At 47.1% G+C, this 20,443-nt stretch overlaps 1 protein-coding gene across 3 annotated transcripts in view; it reads left to right on the top strand.

The window, feature by feature from the left end:
• IL11RA (interleukin 11 receptor subunit alpha) overlaps positions 1 to 20,443 on the top strand; it is a 174,064-nt gene that overhangs the window by 30,761 nt on the left and 122,860 nt on the right. The window contains exon 1 of one of the 3 annotated variants that reach the window (XM_083155434.1): positions 17,182 to 18,364. The exons of the other annotated variants lie outside the window; for them this stretch is intronic. The gene's annotated coding sequence lies outside the window, so the exon portion shown is untranslated. Of the gene's footprint in view, positions 1 to 17,181; positions 18,365 to 20,443 lie in introns of those variants that run through there. 3 annotated transcript variants of the gene reach the window in all.

Below are 20,443 nucleotides of genomic sequence, written 5' to 3'. Positions count from 1 at the left end.
TAAAGGCAGATATAGTCCCTAGACAGTCTAGGTATAGGCAGGTGTAGTCCTCAGACAGTCCGGGTACAGGCAGATGTAGTCCCCAGACAGTCCGGGTACAGGCAGATGTAGTCCCTAGACAGTCTAGGTAAAGGCAGATATAGTCCCCAGACAGTCCGGGTACAGGCAGATGTAGTCCCTAGACAGTCTAGGTAAAGGCAGATATAGTCCCTAGACAGTCTAGGTACAGGCAGATGTAGTCCCTAGACAGTCTAGGTAAAGGCAGATATAGTCCCTAGACAGTCTAGGTATAGGCAGGTGTAGTCCTCAGACAGTCCGGGTACAGGCAGATGTAGTCCCCAGACAGTCCGGGTACAGGCAGATGTAGTCCCTAGACAGTCTAGGTAAAGGCAGATATAGTCCCTAGACAGTCTAGGTATAGGCAGATATAGTCCCCAGACAGTCCGGGTAAACGCAGATGTAGCCCCTAGACAGTCCGGGTACAGGTAGATGTAGTCCCTAGACAGTCTAGGTAAAGGCAGATATAGCCCCTAGACAGTCTAGGTATAGGCAGATATAGTCCCCAGACAGTCCGGGTACAGGCAGATGTAGTCCCTAGACAGTCTAGGTAAAGGCAGATATAGTCCCTAGACAGTCTAGGTATAGGCAGGTGTAGTCCTCAGACAGTCTGGGTACAGGCAGATGTAGTCCCTAGACAGTCTAGGTAAAGGCAGATATAGCCCCTAGACAGTCTAGGTATAGGCAGATATAGTCCCCAGACAGTCCGGGTACAGGCAGATGTAGTCCCTAGACAGTCTAGGTAAAGGCAGATATAGCCCCTAGACAGTCTAGGTATAGGCAGATATAGTCCCCAGACAGTCCGGGTACAGGCAGATGTAGTCCCTAGACAGTCCGGGTACAGGCAGATGTAGTCCCTAGACCACGGGTGTCAAACACAAGGCCCGCGGGCCAAATCCGGCCCGATAGACCTCGTCATGTGGCCCGCGCAGCCGCCGCCAGCCTTCACCTTTTATTCTCTTTTTTGAGAGGTTTTTTTTGCACTGCCGGCGGCCATGTTCCTGTGGTCTTTTAAGATGTCTGCGGCCACAGGAACATGGCCGCCGGCCTCCTCGGCTACGTGGAGGAGGGCCCGGCAGCCTGTTCCCTCTTATCGAGGCAGTGGCAGACGCTGGGTGGGGACGTCTCCCACCCACGCGTCTGCAGAGAGGAAGGAAGGCAGGCCGAGTTGGGGGGCTGCAGCAGGACAGGCCGCGGCGCAGAGAGTGGAATTGAAATTACTGGAGCAGCAGCAGCAGTAAAGGAGCCTGAGGGATAAAATACAGTAAGTTACATAAAAAAAACCAATATATCTGGTGGTGGTGTCATGGCATTACTTTTATATTATACAGGGGGAGCAGCCTGTGGTGTCATTATTATTATACAGGGGGAGCAGCCTGTGGTGTCATGGCATTATGCCATGACACCACAGGCTGCTCCCCCTGTATATTAATAATGCCATGACACCACAGGCTGATCCCCCTGTATAATATAAAAGTAATGCCATGACACCACAGGCTGCTCCCTCTGTATAATAATAATAATGCAATGACACCACAGGCTGCTCCCCCTGTATAATAATTTGTGTCATGGCATTACTATTGTTATACAGCGGGAGCAGCCTGTGCTGTCTTTGCATTATTATTATACAGCGGGAGCAGCCTGTGGTGTCATTGCATTATTATTATACAGCGGGAGCAGCCTGTGGTGTCATTGCATTATTATTATACAGCGGGAGCAGCCTGTGGTGTCATTGCATTATTATTATACAGCGGCCCTTTGAGGGTGACCAAACTGCTGATGCGGCCCCCGATGAATTTGAGTTTGACACCCCTGCCCTAGACAGTCTAGGTAAAGGCAGATATAGTCCCTAGACAGTCTAGGTATAGGCAGATATAGTCCCTAGACAGTCCGGGTACAGGCAGATATAGTCTCTAGTCAGTCTAGGTATAGGCAGGTGTAGTCCTCAGACAGTCCGGGTACAGGCAGATGTAGTCCCTAGACAGTCTAGGTAAAGGCAGATATAGCCCCCCCCTAGCCCGCCGCCTTCCCTGAGACAGACGCTAGAGGTAATATAACCTCTAGCGTCTGCTGCCCCCCCCCCCCCCGCTCAGCCGCCCGTCCAGTCTTCTCTGCAAACGGACACTCCGCTTCCCCACAGCTATTCTGCTCCCCCCACAGCTACGGTGCCCGGACAGTGCACTCCGCTCCCCCGCAGCAAGAGGTTAAAACAGCCGCTGCCCAGACCAGCAGACAGGCATCAATGACAGCTGCTGGGCATCCTCCCTCTGTCACTGTAAGTGTGTGCACTACATGTTTGGTGTCACATGTGTATGTCTGTGTTCTATATATGTGTGTGCATTTATGCATGTATATATGTATGTATTCTATGTGTGTGTATGCATGTGCTGTGTGTGTATATATGTATGTGTGTAGTACCATAAAAGTTAAATACGTTTTGAGGAGCATTTTTTTTTATGTTTTTAGAATTTAGATAATGAAAGGTGCAAGGTTGGTGAGGGGGACGGAAAGGTATAGAGAGAGACAGGGGACAGAGAGATGCAGGGGGTACAAAGAGGTGAAGGAGTAATGGGTGGACAGAGACATGCAAGGGTTACTAGGGGATGGAGAAGTGCAGGGGGGGGAAATAGAGGTGCAAGGGGGATGGGGGCTGAAGGGGTGCAGGGTGGACGGAGATGTGCAAGGGGGATGGGAGTACGGAGAGGTGATGGGGTGACATAGTCGTCCCACCTCGACATGCCGTAATCTGATCAATACTGTATTGTGTTGAAAAATGTCTCTATGGTCCATAGAGATATATTTCAACACAATGAAGTATTGATTTGATTACACCAGACTCCAGAGACATATATTCCCCATGCCACCATAATGGGAAAAATGGGGGACATGGCCTCGCAGGAGTACCACGGTAGTAGGTCATGCCCCCTAATTTCGGGCAGATGTCCCTTCTCTAACTCCAGTGTTGGGAGGTATGTATGCGGCATATTGGACATTGCAGTGTGTGGCATATTGTGTCCGGGTACAGGCAGATGTAGTTCCCACGCAGTCCGGGTACAGGCAGATGTAGTCCCCAGGCAGTCCGGGTACAGGCAGATGTAGTCCCCAGGCAGTCCGGGTACAGGCAGATGTAGTCCCCAGACAGTCCGGGTACAGGCAGGTGTAGTCCCCAGGCAGTCTGGGTACAGGCAGGTGCAGTCCGGGTACAGGCAGATGTAGTGCCCAGACAGTCCGGGTACAGGCAGATGTAGTCCCCAGGCAGTCTGGGTACAGGCAGATGTAGTTCCCACGCAGTCCGGGTACAGGCAGATGTAGTCCCCAGGCAGTCCGGGTACAGGCAGATGTAGTTCCCACGCAGTCCGGGTACAGGCAGATGTAGTCCCCAGGCAGTCCGGGTACAGGCAGATGTAGTCCCCAGGCAGTCCGCGTACAGGCAGATGTAGTCCACAGGCAGTCCGGGTACAGGCAGGTGTAGTCCCCAGGCAGTCCGGGTACAGGCAGGTGTAGTGCCCAGGCAGTCCGGGTACAGGCAGGTGTAGTCCCCTGGCAGTCCTGGTACAGGCAGATGTAGTCCCCAGGCAGTCCGGGTACAGGCAGATGTAGTCCCCAGACAGTCCGGGTACAGGCAGATGTAGTCCCCAGACAGTCCGGGTACAGGCAGATGTAGTCCCCAGGCAGTCCGGGTACAGGCAGATGTAGTTCCCACGCAGTCCGGGTACAGGCAGATGTAGTCCCCAGGCAGTCCAGGTACAGGCAGATGTAGTCCCCAGGCAGTCCGGGTACAGGCAGATGTAGTCCCCAGGCAGTCCGGGTACAGGCAGATGTAGTCCCCAGGCAGTCCGGGTACAGGCAGGTGTAGTCCCCAGGCAGTCCGGGTACAGGCAGGTGTAGTCCCCAGACAGTCCGGGCACAGGCAGATGTAGTCCCCAGGCAATCCGGGCACAGGCAGATGTAGTCCCCAGGCAGTCCGGGTACAGGCAGATGTAGTCCCCAGACAGTCCGGGTACAGGCAGGTGTAGTCCCCAGGCAGTCCGGGTACAGGCAGGTGTAGTCCCCAGGCAGTCCGGGTACAGGCAGATGTAGTCCCCAGGCAGTCCGGGTACAGGCAGATGTAGTCCCCAGGCAGTCCGGGTACAGGCAGATGTAGTCCCCAGGCAGTCCGGGTACAGGCAGATGTAGTCCCCAGACAGTCCGGGTACAGGCAGATGTAGTCCCCAGGCAGTCCGGGTACAGGCAGATGTAGTCCCCAGACAGTCCGGGTACAGGCAGATGTAGTCCCCAGGCAGTCCGGGTACAGGCAGATGTAGTCCCCAGGCAGTCCGGGTACAGGCAGATGTAGTCCCCAGACAGTCCGGGTACAGGCAGATGTAGTCCCCAGGAAGTCCGGGTACAGGCAGGTGTAGTGCCTAGACAGTCTAGGTACAGGCAGGTGTAGTGCCCAGACAGTCTAGGTATAGGCAGGTGTAGTCCTCAGACAGTGCGGGTACAGACAGGTGTAGTCCCCAGACAGTCCGGGTACAGGCAGATGTAGTCCCCAGGCAGTCCGGGTACAGGCAGATGTAGTCCCCAGGCAGTCCGGGTACAGGCAGATGTAGTCCCCAGGTAGTCCGGGTACAGGCAGATGTAGTCCTCAGACAGTCCGGGTACAGGCAGATGTAGTCCCCAGACAGTCCGGGTACAGGCAGATGTAGTCCCCAGGCAGTCCGGGTACAGGCAGATGTATTTCCCACGCAGTCTGGGTACAGGCAGATGTAGTCCCCAGGCAGTCCGGGTACAGGCAGATGTAGTCCCCAGGCTGTCCGGGTACAGGCAGGTGTAGTCCCCAGACAGTCCGGGTACAGGCAGATGTAGTCCCCAGGCAGTACGGGTACAGGCAGATGTAGTCCCCAGGCAGTCCGGGTACAGGCTGGAATAGTCATGTAAAAGGAAAAAAGATTATCTGCGCTTATAATTAAATGTATAATTAGTAAAATTACAGACCACAAACACAGACTATATTTAATATAACAAGAACATTCTTTATCCAGCTAATTTGGCCGGTCAGTATACAATATCACATCAACTAGCTAAGCCCGCTCGAAGCAACAGCTTCTACCTTGTGATAGAATTATGATGACAGGCAGATCTCTTCCAAATCAGTGCAGGTAATGTGACTCAGGGCCTGATTCTGGTTCACTCGCAAAATCAAACTGCTTCTTTACATGGACAAAACCCATATATATAACATATATAGGGCCAGATTCTCTAAGCTTCAAAAGTGATAAAATGGTGAGAGATAAACAGCCAGCCAATCAGCTCCTACCTGCCATGTCACAGACAGCGTTTGAAAAATGTCTAACAGGAGCTGATTGGCTGGCTGTTTATCACTCTCCATTTTATCACTTTTGAAGCTTAGAGAATCTGGCCCATAACCTCATAACCTATATGAATAAGGTGTCCGCACACCTAAGGCTGATGTAGGGTCCGTCGTTGTGACTATGTACAGCATAGTTTGCGCTATGGCCGGTATAAGTTGTAGACACGGAGGCCGCACAGTCAGTAAATCAGACTAGGCATAAGCCAGGTCACCTGAGTCCACCCCCTCCCCAGTTCTGAGGTCCATGTCATTGGCTGGTCGGATCTGTCACTGCAGCGAGAGATGGGGCAGCTTAGGACATAATAGTCTAGTGGAGCTTGCCATCTATTGCCTATGCCACAGGTACACACATACACACACACACACACACACATACTCAGGGAAGACATACAAACTGCACACAGAGCCATGGTGGGAATCAATCCCATGACCTCAGTGCTATGAGGCAGTAATGCTACACCATCCATGCTAAGTTATACAGGCCCACATGCTTGTTGAGGTACAGGGAGACGAGGCCCTGAGGTGATGCCGGCCCAGAATGCACTTTGTGTTGTTTCCCCAGTCGCTGGCATACACAGAGCTGTGATAAGCAGCTGTCACTGTCCTCGGGGATGAGGGAACCTGACACCGCCGTGTTTGTCTCTCACTGTCTGATTGTGTCACTTTATCTGGCGGTGACTCTGCTCTGGGCTTGTAGGGTTAGCTGTCCCTGGATCTAATGGTCCCTGCATATCTATCAGTACAGACGGCGGTCCAGCAGGATTACTATTCCCAGTAATTCTGGTGCCCAGGGCAGGGTGGCGGGCGGTTGTGGTGGTGGTGGTAGATAGATACCGTACATATGCATGCATTTTTGGTATCCAATAATTAAGGTGCATTAATGAGAGACACGGAGAAGCCATTACTGATTTCCCTGATGAAGACCTAGTGACGTGACGAAACGCGGCTTACATTGTGTTCTAGACTCTAGTGCTACGGCTGAACACATTGCACTGCTGTTACTGAAGACTATTAGAGTGCAGGGCTGTATTCTGTTGTCATACAGATATGCCCAGAACTTTCATCTGTAGATTTGTATCATAAGATGTTATATATTATGTGCATAAACTTCTATTTAATGCTCCGTGCAAAGAGAAACATCTCCTACTAATCAGCCGAAGGATTTCACTGAGGTAGAGGGCGGGGCTACCACAAATAGTGTCATTGGGCCCCCTCAGACCGCCCACTTCTGCTCTGTAAGTGGGCAGCTAAGGGGGACTGTGCCAGTGCGGGAGACTTGCCCACCTTTCCACACAGCCAGGAGTGGCACCTGATTTCCCAGAGCCTCCCGGCCATTGCGGGACAGTAGGCAAGTATGATAATAAAATGCTAACACAGCTCCTCATCTCTAAAGGGGGTATTCAGGTCCAGGAGATGACGCCCGACAGAGCAATCCAAGTGTTGTTATTGCAGCAATCCATGTTTATTCATTCACTAGTGTAATACATTTACATATTCTTTATGGAGAGTTTTACAAGAAGAAACTGTAATAAATTGTACAAATGTCCCTTGTACGGGAAACAGCCAACCAGTTATATGGAAGTTACGGTCTGTACCGTATCCAGCCACATAGCATGGCAGTTAGGGGCTGGCTGGGTGGTACTTTGGGGGCAGATTTATCAATAAGTGATACTTATACTTGCATATGGTAAATGTTGCTACAGCCAATCAGCTCTTAACTGTCATGTTTGATAAATGACAGGAGCTGATTGGCCGGGTAGCATTTATTATTCGCAATGAGTAATAACACGAGTATCACTTGTTGATAATTTTGCCCCTTTATCTCCGTCCCTGGCAATAGGCCCCTATACACCAGCTGGTACGGGTCTCTAAGGCATTGTATCCGAGTGCAGAACTCGTGGGACACTGATTTCTCTGCACTCTGCTTCTATATCTCCCAGGGATCCGCTTGGAATGGGAAATGCAAAGTGTGAAAGTATTTACGGAATTTGCTGCAGATCTGCAACAGAGGCCATGTTACCCTCTGTCATCTGCTGTCCCCTGGTGGGCATTGGGGGTGACCCTATAGTATTGCCCTCTGCCGTCAGCACACTGATAAGAGTGTGCAAATATTCTCTGTACAGCGCTGCGGAATATGTGTGCGCTATATAATAACTGGTAATAATATTCTCTGTACAGCGCTGCGGAATATGTGTGCGCTATATAATAACTGGTAATAATAATCTGTAAAGCGCTGCGTAATATGTGTGTGCTATATAATAACTGGTAATAATAGTCTCTGTACAGCGCTGTGGAATATGTGTGCGCTATATAATAACTGGTAATAATATTCTCTGTACAGTGCTGTGGAATGTGTGTGCGCTATATAATAACTGGTAATAATATTCTCTGTACAGCGCTGCGGAATATGTGTGCGCTATATAATAACTGGTAATAATATTCTCTGTACAGCGCTGTGGAATATGTGTGCGCTATATAATAACTGGTAATAATATTCTCTGTACAGCGCTGCGGTATATGTGTGCACTATATTAATAACTGGTAATAATAGTCTCTGTACAGCGCTGTGGAATATGTGTGCGCTATATAATAACTGGTAATAATAGTCTCTGTACAGTGCTGTGGAATGTGTGCACTATATAATAACTGGTAATAATATTCTCTGTACAGCACTGCGGAATATGTGTGCGCTATATAATAACTGGTAATAATATTCTCTGTACAGCGCTGTGGAATATGTGTGCGATATATAATAACTGGTAATAATATTCTATGTACAGCGCTGCGGAATATGTGTGCGCTATATAATAACTGGTAATAATATTCTCTGTACAGCGCTGTGGAATATGTGTGCACTATATAATAACTGGTAATAATATTCTCTGTACAGCGCTGCGGAATATGTGTGCACTATATAATAACTGGTAATAATATTCTCTGTACAGCGCTGCGGAATATGTGTGCACTATATAATAACTGGTAATAATATTCTCTGTACAGCGCTGCGGAATATGTGTGCACTATATAATAACTGGTAATAATATTCTCTGTACAGCGCTGTGGAATATGTGTGCGCTATATAATAACTGGTAATAATAGTCTCTGTACAGCGCTGCGGAATATGTGTGCACTATATAATAACTGGTAATAATATTCTCTGTACAGCGCTGCGGAATATGTGTGCACTATATAATAACTGGTAATAATATTCTCTGTACAGCGCTGTGGAATATGTGTGCGCTATATAATAACTGGTAATAATAGTCTCTGTACAGCGCTGTGGAATATGTGTGCACTATATAAATAACTGGTAATAATAGTCTCTGTACAGTGCTGTGGAATATGTGTGCACTATATAATAACTGGTAATAATATTCTCTGTACAGCACTGCGGAATATGTGTGCACTATATAATAACTGGTAATAATATTCTCTGTACAGCGCTGTGGAATATGTGTGCACTATATAATAACTGGTAATAATATTCTCTGTACAGCGCTGCGGAATATGTGTGCACTATATAATAACTGGTAATAATATTCTCTGTACAGCGCTGTGGAATATGTGTGTGCTATATAATAACTGGTAATAATAGTCTCTGTACAGCGCTGTGGAATATGTGTGCACTATATAAATAACTGGTAATAATAGTCTCTGTACAGCGCTGTGGAATATGTGTGCACTATATAATAACTGGTAATAATATTCTCTGTACAGCGCTGTGGAATATGTGTGCACTATATAATAACTGGTAATAATAATCTCTGTACAGCGCTGTGGAATATGTGTGCACTATATAAATAACTGGTAATAATAGTCTCTGTACAGTGCTGTGGAATATGTGTGCACTATATAAATAACTGGTAATAATAGTCTCTGTACAGTGCTGCGGAATATGTGTACGCTATATAATACCTGGTAATAATAGTCTCTGTACAGCGCTGCGGAATATGTGTGCGCTATATAATAACTGGTAATAATAGTCTCTGTACAGCGCTGCGGAATATGTGTGCGCTATATAATAACTGGTAATAATAGTCTCTGTACAGCTCTGCGGAATATGTGTGCGCTATATAATAACTGGTAATAATATTCTCTGTACAGCTCTGCGGAATATGTGTGCGCTATATAATAACTGGTAATAATATTCTCTGTACAGCGCTGCGGAATATGTGTGCGCTATATAACTGGTAATAATATTCTCTGTACAGCGCTGCGGAATATGTGTGCACTATATAATAACTGGTAATAATAGTCTCTGTACAGCGCTGTGGAATATGTGTGCGCTATATAATAACTGGTAATAATAGTCTCTGTACAGCGCTGTGGAATATGTGTGCGCTATATAATAACTGGTAATAATATTCTCTGTACAGCGCTGCGGAATATGTGTGCGCTGTATAAATAACTGGTAATAATACTCTCTGTACAGTGCTGCGGAATATGTGTGCGCTATATAATAACTGGTAATAATAGTCTCTGTACAGCGCTGTGGAATATGTGTGCGCTATATAATAACTGGTAATAATAGTCTCTGTACAGCGCTGTGGAATATGTGTGCGCTATATAAATAACTGGTAATAATAGTCTCTGTACAGTGCTGTGGAATATGTGTGCGCTATATAATAACTGGTAATAATATTCTCTGTACAGTGCTGTGGAATATGTGTGCGCTATATAATAACTGGTAATAATAGTCTCTGTACAGTGCTGCGGAATATGTGTGCGCTATATAAATAGCTGGTAATAATAATATTCTCTGTACAGCGCTGCGGAATATGTGTGCGCTATATAATAACTGGTAATAATATTCTGGTACTTATGTAGTATCTGGGCTGCCGATTTTGTGATTGTATGCCTTACCTTAAGGCATACAATCAGATGCGATGCGATGCGATGCGATTCGATACGATTTTGCATAGGATTCAATGTTAAGAAGGTCCTGTTCATTTCCCCACTATCCAAGTGGGCATAGAGTTGATTTTATATAGCGTGGCGAGCGCGAAGCGTGGCGAGCGAAGCGAGCCCCGCGAGGGGACGCATATTTCTTAAAAAGTATTCTGTGTCCCCTCGCGGGGCTCGCTACGCTCGCCACGCTTCGGGCTCGGTGGCTCGCTACGCTCGCCACAGGTTTATATCCAACTCCATGCCCACTTGGATAGTGGGGAAAGGAAAAGGACCCCTTTTTCCCATTGAATTCTATGTTAAAATGGACTCAGACCATTTTAACATTGAATCCTATGGAAAAATCTTGACCATCGCATCGCATACGATTTGGTCGCATGCGATGCGATACGATGCGATGCGATCCGATCCGATTTCTAAATCGGCAGCCCAGATACTACATAAGTACCAATATTCTCTGTACAGCGCTGTGGAATATGTGTGCGCTATATAATAACTGGTAATAATATTCTCTGTACAGCACTGCGGTATATGTGTACGCTATATAAATAGCTGGTAATAATAATATTCTCTGTACAGTGCTGCGGAATATGTGTGCGCTATATAAATAACTGGTAATAACATTCTCTGTACAGCGCTGCGGAATATGTGTGCACTATATAATAACTGGTAATAATAATCTCTGTACAGCGCTGTGGAATATGTGTGCGCTATATAATAACTGGTAATAATATTCTCTGTACAGCGCTGTGGAATATGTGTGCGCTATATAAATAACTGGTAATAATATACTCTGTACAGCGCTGTGGAATATGTGTGCTCTATATAAATAACTTGTAATAATAGTCTCTGTACAGCGCTGCGGAATATGTGTGCGCTATATAATAACTGGTAATAATGTTCTCTGTACAGCGCTGCGGAATATGTGTGCGCTGTATAATAACTGGTAATAATAGTCTCTGTACAGCGCTGCGGAATATGTGTGCGCTATATAATAACTGGTAATAATATTCTCTGTACAGTGCTGCGGAATATGTGTGCGCTATATAAATAACTGGTAATAATAGTCTCTGTACAGTGCTGCGGAATATGTGTGAGCTATATAATAACTGGTAATAATATTCTCTGTACAGCGCTGTGGAATATGTGTGCACTATATAATAACTGGTAATAATATTCTCTGTACAGCGCTGTGGAATATGTGTGCACTATATAACAACTGGTAATAATAGTCTCTGTACAGCGCTGTGGAATATGTGTACGCTATATAATAACTGGTAATATTCTCTGTACAGCGCTGCGGAATATGTGTGCGCTATATAATAACTGGTAGTAATATTCTCTGTACAGCGCTGTGGAATATGTGTGCGCTATATAATAACTGGTAATAATATTCTCTGTACAGCGCTGTGGAATATGTGTGCGCTATATAATAACTGGTAATAATATTCTCTGTACAGCGCTGTGGAATATGTGTGCACTATATAATAACTGGCAATAATAATCTCTGTACAGCGCTGTGGAATATGTGTGCGCTATATAATAACTGGTAATAATATTCTCTGTACAGCGCTGCGGTATATGTGTGCACTATATACTGTAAGTAACTGGCAATAATATTCTCTGTACAGCGCTGCGGAATATGTGTGCGCTATATATTAACTGGTAATAATAATCTCTGTACAGTGCTGCGGAATATGTGTGCGCTATATAAATAACTGGTAATAATAGTCTCTGTACAGCGCTGTGGAATATGTGTGCGCTATATAAGAACTGGTAATAATATTCTCTGTACAGCACTGCGGAATATGTGTGCGCTATATAATAACTGGTAATAATATTCTCTGTACAGCGCTGCGGAATATGTGTGTGCTATATAATAACTGGTAATAATATTCTCTGTACAGCACCACAGAATCTGTGTGCGCTATATAATAACTGGTAATTATAGTCTCTGTACAGCACTGCGGAATATGTGCGCGTTATATAAATAACAAAATAATAGTCTCTGTACAGCGCTGTGGAATATGTGTGCGATATATAATAACTGGTAATAATAATCTCTGTACAGCGCTGCGGAATATGTGTGCGCTATATACATAACTGATAATAATAGTCTCTGTACAGCGCTGCGGAATATGTGTGCGCTATATAATAACTGGTAATAAATAATAATAGTCTCTGTACAGTGCTGCGGAATATGTGTGCGCTATATAATAACTGGTAATAAATAATAATAGTCTCTGTACAGTGCTGCGGAATATGTGTGTGCTATATAAATACCTGGTAATAATATTCTCTGTACAGCGCTGTGGAATATGTGTGCGGTATATAATAACTGGTAATAATAGTCTCTGTACAGCGCTGCAGAATATGTGTGCGCTATATAATAACTGGTAATAATAGTCTCTGTACAGTGCTGCGGAATATGTGTGCGCTATATAATAACTGGTAATAATAGTCTCTGTACAGTGCTGCGGAATATGTGTGCGCTATATAATAACTGGTAATAATAATCTCTGTACAGCACTGCAGAAAATGTGTGCGCTATATAATAACTGGTAATAATAGTCTCTGTACAGCGCTGCGGAATATGTGTGCGCTATATAAATAACTGGTAATAATATTCTCTGTACAGCGCTGCGGAATATGTGTGCGCTATATAAATAACTGGTAATAATATTATCTGTACAGCGCTGCGGAATATGTGTGCGCTATATAATAACTGGTAATAATATTATCTGTACAGCGCTGCGAAATATGTGTGTGCTATATAATAACTGGTAATAATATTCTCTGTACAGCGCTGCGGAATATGTGTGCGCTATATAATAACTGGCAATAATATTCTTTGTACAGCGCTGTGGAATATGTGTGCGCTATATAATAACTGGTAATAATATTCTCTGTACAGCACTGCGGAATATGTGTGCACTATATAATAACTGGTAATAATAGTCTCTGTACAGCGCTGCGGAATATGTGTGCGCTATATAATAACTGGTAATAATAATCTGTGTACAGTGCTGCAGAATATGTGTGCGCTATATAATAACTGGTAATAGTAGTCTCTGTACAGCGCTGCGGAATATGTGTGTGCCATATAATAACTGGTAATAATAGTCTCTGTACAGCGCTGTGGAATATGTGTGCGTTATATAATAACTGGTAATAATAATCTCTGTACAGCGATGTGGAATATGTGTGCGCTATATAATATAACTGCTAATAATAGTCTGTACAGTGCTGCGGAATATGTGAGCGCTATATAATAACTGGTAATAATAGTCTCTGTACAGCTCTGCGGAATATGTGTGCGCTATATAATAACTGGTAATAATAGTCTCTGTACAGCGCTGTGGAATATGTGTGCGCTATATAATAACTGGTAATAATAGTCTCTGTACAGCGCTGCGGAATATGTGTGCGCCATATAATAACTGGTAATAATAGTCTCTGTACAGCGCTGCGGAATATGTGTGCGCTATATAATAACTGGTAATAATAGTCTCTGTACAGTGCTGCGGAATATGTGTGTGCTATATAATAACTGGTAATAATAGTCTCTGTACAGCGCTGCGGAATATGTGTGCGCTATATAATAACTGGTAATAATAGTCTCTGTACAGCGCTGCGGAATATGTGTGCGCTATATAATAACTGGTAATAATAGTCTCTGTACAGTGCTGCGGAATATGTGTGCGCTATATAATAACTGGTAATACATAAATAGGTTCGGGGGGCAATTTCCTAAAAGGGGTCCGACTCATCTACCCATCTGTACATACTGAGTCTGGCTTATTATTAGGGTTACATTAGTGTATGTGGGGTATTGTTTTTGGGGCGTCTTCCTTTTCCTTAGTAAGCGGGATGTTTTGATGCCCAAACAACAGTCTTTAATTATCCTCGGGCCCATGCGTGTCGCGCCCAAACAGTCCGGGTACAGTCGCATAAAACAGCTTTGTGTTGCGCCCCCTAATGACCGCAGCAGGTAACACAATTGAATGGCCCCCACTGCGCACACAGGGTTAGCGTGTCCCTCAGTACTCAGACTGCGCTGATTGTTATTTACACAGTGATTATAATATCCAGTGTCCCCTCGGAGCGGCAGGAAGATTACACTATATGTTATTTCCCCGGTTACTGCTGTGGGGAGCGGAGAAATAATTCACATCTGAGTTTGTTAGTACAATATTCCTGTTTACATTAGGGGGGGGGGGGGCGAAGGAATCAGTGAGTGAGGCCCTACACCCCCCCCCCCCCCCCACACACACACACACACACACACAATCCTCCCAAATCCCCCCAACCCCCAGTCTCCTACAACCCACGGATTGCTCTGCAGCCAGGAGCCTTGGCCCGTCCTCTGTGCTCACAGTCACACACACAGCAGCCTCCAACTTCTATATAAATCACAGCACAGTCCAGGCATGAGCACGCCTGCTCCCAATTATCCATCTCAGCACGCTGAGCGGGGGAGATGGAGCAAATGTCGGAGAAAGGGAAAAGTGGCCTGATTCTGGTTGAAAGAAAAAGGGATGTACCAGCGCCGGCTGTTATATACTGAATTTGTAAACGATCAATCAAGATGATGTTATAATACACAGTAAGATAAAAATGACATATGGAATTCCATTAGGGTTACCACCTAGTCCCTTTAATTCCGGACACATGTTAATTACACAGGTTCTGTGGCAGTTTAAAATCAGGTGAAGTGGAGTCTTGAAGTCAGCCAGCCACAGAACCTGTGTAATTAATATGTGTCTGGAATTAAAGGGACTAGGTGGTAACCCTAAATTCCATAGATATACAGAATACATTTATATAGCATATTCCCACTAGTGATGCCGTTATTGGTGGATTGTGGGGATCTCTTTCAGATGTATAGCGACAGGTGATTGACCAGGTAGCCAGCAGTTCCCATGGGTTTCTGTGTGGAAGGTAATTGGGATGGTGATGTCCACAGACCCAGTTTCGGTGTTGTTGCGGTAAACCTGGATAAACGCGTGGTTCTTAGCGGTATGTAGCCGCCTCGGATCGGCCTCCGGATACATTTGCGCGGAGAGTATAGGGTTGAAGTCCGAATGTTCCAGCAGTTCCTATGTGGTGGCAAAGTGCTCAGCGTATTCGCACTGGGGACCGATGTTTGCGCTGTGCGCATGCGTATCATATACAAATGTGCAGGGCTGCTGTGTGGACGCCTTAGGTGAATTGTTGGGGGTCGGGCAAATGGGCTGTCGCATGGGGTTACTGGGCGTACCCACAAAAATGGTGAGTGCGCCCAGAAAAACGCTGAGTGTCCCTATGCGAACGCAGATAGGCATCACAGGACTTCAAGACTGACATATATGAGGGGGAAAATAATTCAATGGTCGGCGATCATCCATTCAAATCGTGGCGGGGAAATTTGTACGGGGTCGTGGTGCGGGCGTTTGTTTGCCTGGTGGGCGGCAAAGCAAATTTACGCTGCTTAGCAAATCAACCAGAATCAGGGCCCACATATATTAACCCTGTATAAGTGATAAATTGGAAGGTGATAACACATCAGCCAATCGGCTTCTGACATTTTTCAAACACAGCCTGTAATTGGACAGTTGGAAGCTCATTGGCCGGTGCACTTTATCATTTGCCCGGGGTTAATACATTGTTACGTTACAGGCTGCGCTAGTCCAATGGCAGAAGCTGATTGGCTGCACTCTGTCGCTCCCCCAGGCCCAGGCTTGGAACACCTCCCCCACTGTGCCACGTGTCACGCTGCTCACCCGTCGGGCCCTGGCTGTGCCGGACAGACTCGGTCCCGGCCCTGGCTGCGCTGGAGTCAGTCCTGGAAGGACTTCCGTTTGCTCTGTATTTTTAGAAGGAGGAAGGCTGTGAGTCCTCCACACCTTGCCAGGGGTCCCGGCCGGGGGCTGCAGAGGGCACCGCTCGCAGCTGCTGTTAGATAATGGAGCGTGTTATTAGGTGTATGTGTCACGGCGATTCATCGCGTTATATCAGCCGGGAATTATAAACAATCTGCGCTTCAAAAGCGCTTCCGTGCTGCTGCTACACGTGTTCTCACCCCGTCCTGCTGGTGTTCAGCCTCGGAGAGAGATAAAGTACCAGCCAATGCGCTCCTAACTGCCATGGTACAGGCTGCTGCTACACGTGTTCTCACCCCGTCCTGCTGGTGTTCAGCCTCGGAGAGAGATAAAGTACCAGCCAATGCGCTCCTAACTGCCATGGTACAGGCTGCTGCTACACGTGTTCTCACCCCGTCCTGCTGGTGTTCAGCCTCGGAGAGAGATAAAGTACCAGCCAATGCGCTCCTAACTGCCATGGTACAGGCTGCTGCTACATGTGTTCTCACCTCGTCCTGCTGGTGTTCAGCCTCGGAGAGAGATAAAGTACCAGCCAATGCGCTCCTAACTGCCATGGTACAGGCTGCTGCAACATGTGTTCTCACCCAGTCCTGCTGGTGTTCAGCCTCGGAGAGAGATAAAGTACCAGCCAATGCGCTCCTAACTGCCATGGTACAGGCTGCTGCTACATGTGTTCTCACCCCGTCCTGCTGGTGTTCAGCCTCGGAGAGAGATAAAGTACCAGCCAACGCGCTCCTAACTGCCATGGTACAGGCTGCTGCTACACGTGTTCTCACCCCGTCCTGCTGGTGTTCAGCCTCGGAGAGAGATAAAGTACCAACCAATGCGCTCCTAACTGCCATGGTACAGGCTGCTGCTACATGTGTTCTCACCCCATCCTGCTGGTGTTCAGCCTCGGAGAGAGATAAAGTACCAGCCAGCGCGCTCCTAACTGCCATGGTACAGGCTGCTGCTACATGTGTTCTCACCCCGTCCTGCTGGTGTTAAGCCTCGGTGAGAGATAAAGTACCAGCCAATGCGCTCCTAACTGCCATGGTACAGGCTGCGGCAACATGTGTTCTCAACTCGTCCTGCTGGTGTTCAGCCTCGGAGAGAGATAAAGTACCAGCCAACCCGCTCCTAACTGCCACGATACAGGCTGCTGCTACATGTGTTCTCACCTCGTCCTGCTGGCGTTCAGCTTCAGAGAGAGATAAAGTGCCAGCCACCCTGCTCCTAACTGTCATTATATAGGCTGCTGCAACAAGTGTTCTCATCTCGTCCTGCTGGTGTTCAGCTTCAGAGAGAGATACAGTACCAGCCAACCTGCTCCTAACTGCCACAATACAGGCTGCTGCTACATGTGCTCTCACCTAGTCCTTCTGGTGTTCAGCCTCAGAGAGAGATAAAGTATCAGCCAGCCCACCCCTAACTGCTATGGTACAGGCTGCTGCTAAATGTGGTCCCACCTCGTCCTGCTGGCGTTCAGCCTCAGAGAGAGAGATAAAGTATCAGCCAGCCCACCCCTAACTGCTATGGTACAGGCTGCTGCTAAATGTGGTCCTACCTCGTCCTGCTGGCATTCAGCCTCAGAGAGAGAGATAAAGTGTCAGCCAGCCCACCCCTAACTGGCTGTTGTGTCTCTACAATGTCAGCTTCGCCACCCGCCCCTTATCAGAGGTGCCGGCCGTTGCCAGCGGGGATGTGCGGGAGATGCGCACGGTATTGTCACCATCAGATCATTCCCCCTTCACCAGGCTGGTCCCGGCTTGTTCCAACCGCACAGAACTGAGCGCAGAAGATTATACTGAGGAGCATCTACTGACAGGCCAGGCTCTGCTGCGTGTCCCGATGAGTGACATTTCTCTGCCATTAATCACATCAAATATAGAGGGCCTGGGACGGGCAGGAAAAGAGGGGCCTGGAAGGGGGTTTCTGACTGTGCCCGGGTGCTGCCAAGCCATACAAATAGCCACGATGACAGCTTTGGTAGCTTGTTTTATTGAGCAGGAGCCTTCGAGTCTTCCGGGCTTGGAAGCTGGGGCCAGGTCCTTGGCAGGGCGAGTAACCACTGAGACATGTTTTGGTTTGAACATTCATTGGCAAGAACGCTCCCAGTTACTGTAAGACAGGCGGACCGCGCCGGCGGCCCAGCTCTGGTGCTATGGGGATGGGCGTTCTGGCTGAGAACCTCCAGCGTGTGATCTAGGTGCCTATAGGGGGCAAAGCAGGGACCTTCTGTATTATTCTATAGGAAAGGACAATGTGGGTGTCTAACACCCAGTAGGGTCATTGCTATATTAATGGGACACCATGGCTAGAGGGCCTCATTCAGACTTAATCGCTAATCAAACACCTGCGCACGTGTACCGTTCACATTGCGCATACGCGAGGAGAAATAGCAATAGAAATGTGCATTTATTGTAAATGCAATGAGGTTGGGCTTTGACCAACAGGAAGCCGGCATTCGGGGGTGGAAACCGCCCATTTTCTGGGTGTGGCAGGAAAAATGCAGATGTGCCCAGTGGTCTTGAGTGAGGAGGGTATGTGATGTCAGCGATGACCTCATCCAGCCTGTCCCAGCCGCAGGTTAGCGGAAGCCTCAGACCTGCTCCTATTTGCACTGATCTGTTGGATGTTTCAGGAATTGCGTGTGGATCGGCGGGTGGATAGCGATTACCGATCCATTCTCATTTCTCTAGCAATTAAACAAGGGGCGTTTTCTACGTTTTCGTCCCCTGCGAATCCTCACATTATTAGTCAAGTCTGAACTAGTCCCTGAGTTTGTAGACCAGCGCTATAATGAATATAATAATAATAATAAACTTTATTATGTAACACTGGCGGGCGTAATGCGGACAGGCCAGCGTCTGTTTGCAGACAGTTGCAGCCTTGGGAGACGGTGGCACCGTTTGGTTGTCACGAGTATCAGTAACGGTTTAGGTGGCACCGGCACCACCCCAGGATTTACTGACGTGTGTAATCTCAGCCGGCACATAAACACTTCAGCCAAATCTCTGCTCTTTCTTCTTACAAACAATGGTGAGCATCTGGCTGCGGCCTAATGACTCCGTGTGAGAACGGCAGGATAATGTCATTACCGTATCTTATCTGGGCCGCTCAGACGTGTATAATATGTAACTGGTGTTATCTGGGTCCGACCGTACAATGGCCCTTATTCAGACCTTATCGCAGTACAAATCTCTTCTCAAAATGGGCAAAACCATGTGCACTGCAGGTGGGGCAGATGCAACAGGTGCAGAGAGAGTTAGATTTGTGTGAGTTATTTTGTTTCTGTGCAGGGTAAATACTGGCTGCATTATTTTTACACTGTAATTTAGATTTCAGTTTCAACACCCCCCACCCAAATTTAACTCTCTCTGCACATGTTACATCTGCCCCACCTGCAGTGCACATGATTTTGCCCATTTTGAGAACAGATTTGTACTGCGATCTGAATAAGGGCCAGTGTGTGTACTCTGTGCGACTGCATCGGCCCTACCCGTACGCTTTGATACATCATCGTTATTATCTGCACACGCTTCAGCCGTATCCCAGGCATAGAGGTGCAAAATATCGGGTTTGTGCACAGAATCGGGCCCATTATCCCATTACGGAACGCTGCGCTGATGGCGGAATGCCGGTGATGACACCTCTGTGGGGCGGATGAGAGAGATGTCACTGATGTGTCACCCCCAGGCACTGCACAGAGATACGAGCTCTGTCTCCAGTCACCGCTGCCTCCGAGGCACAGAATGTATTACCGCACATATGTCATGTTGCAGCCGTGTTACAAGCTGTGGTGACTATGTACTAAGTGATGGAGAGAGATAAAATGCCAGCTAATCAGCTCCTGTCTGACATGTTACAGACGGTTGGAAAATGATAGTTAGGTGCTTGGGGGCATATTTAACAACGCGTGATATTCCTGTTACCAGTACACGGCACTACGATTACTCTGCCCCCAACTGCCATTTTTCACAAACATGACAGGAGCTGAATGGCTGAGGCCAGATTAGTAAATCGTGATAACAAGAATATCGCTCTTTCCCCATAATCTCTCTCTCTCTCTCTCTCTCTCTCTGATTTGGTAAAAGGGTGCCGGACAGGGTCCCGACAGTCATTATCCCAACAGCCACCGGCTATTCTCCATGACCCCCACGAGGGAGAATAGAATAGGTGGCAAACAACAAGAAAAAGACTGAGCGCTAATGTAACCCTAGTATAAGGGGGTTCCAGCTGCTAACTGCAAAGGGATTACCAATCCCTAAAAACAAGACAAGCAAGT

The sequence above is a fragment of the Crinia signifera genome, chromosome 1, assembly GCF_055691185.1.
Source record: "Crinia signifera chromosome 1, ASM5569118v1, whole genome shotgun sequence".
Classification (NCBI taxonomy): domain Eukaryota; kingdom Metazoa; phylum Chordata; class Amphibia; order Anura; family Myobatrachidae; genus Crinia; species Crinia signifera.
The sequence above is the reverse complement of the archived record's forward strand: the minus strand, read 5'-3'. Positions and strand labels throughout refer to the sequence as shown.